This window comes from Rhagoletis zephyria, unplaced genomic scaffold, assembly GCF_001687245.7.
Source record: "Rhagoletis zephyria isolate East Lansing unplaced genomic scaffold, Rhagoletis_zephyria_1.1 Rzeph_scaffold_00357, whole genome shotgun sequence".
Taxonomy (NCBI): domain Eukaryota; kingdom Metazoa; phylum Arthropoda; class Insecta; order Diptera; family Tephritidae; genus Rhagoletis; species Rhagoletis zephyria.
The window spans coordinates 214,422-215,220 of NW_016157441.1; the positions used below are offsets into that span (position 1 = coordinate 214,422).

Here is a 799-nt window from a genome sequence, read left to right on the forward strand (position 1 = left end):
TACAGTACGTATGTATAAAAACGTAAGGAACATACAATACATATATGTATATATAATAGTCTTTCTTAGTTTAAAAATACATCTCTTACATAAATGCAAAAAAATTAGATCAAATTACGCATTTACAAATTTTTCAGGCCAAGTATGAACAAATTCTACAAAGGGCTAGGGGCAAATTTAAATTTATGTGGCCAAAAAAAGTATGTGGTAGCTAAATCTAGCCACCAAAGGGCTAAAACAGCAATAATGTCCAGCACCCTAAAAAAAAGAGGTTGGCATACGCAAATGTGTTAGAAGATATGTTGTCAATCGGCATTACGGTACGTAAAATAGAAAAAAATAAAAGTTGAAAATGAAAAACTTAAAGAACTATTCTTGCTTTAGGATTCGGAGCTAACACCATTGTGCTTGGGGTCGAAGATGCGCACTTTACTTCAGGCGTACAAAGCGGCAAGCGACAACAACCGCAGTACGGGTGCTAGACCTTGTTTTGCGCCATTTATGGAGGTAATGGATGAAATCTTTGTGAGGATCCCAATAATTTCCAATAACCACACCGTCCACGTGGGCTCCAGACCCGCTACAGTACTGTCGGTAAGTGTAGTGGCGTCAACATCATCAAAGACGCCACAGCCATCTTCGTCACTACTGCCACCGCCACCATCTCAATCTCCATTGCTACCACCGTCACCATCGCCAACTCCATCGCCACTACCACCACCGTCACCATCGCCATCTCTATCCCCACTGCCACGAAGAAAGCGTTCAGCTCGAGAAGCTTATTTTGAAAAAAAAAAAT

The 799-nt window shown here is 40.7% G+C and overlaps 1 protein-coding gene across 3 annotated transcripts in view; it reads right to left on the reverse strand.

The window, feature by feature from the left end:
• The window catches only part of VGAT (vesicular GABA transporter), a 42,231-nt gene that overhangs the window by 20,381 nt on the left and 21,051 nt on the right, over nucleotides 1-799 (reverse strand). The window lies entirely within an intron of this gene.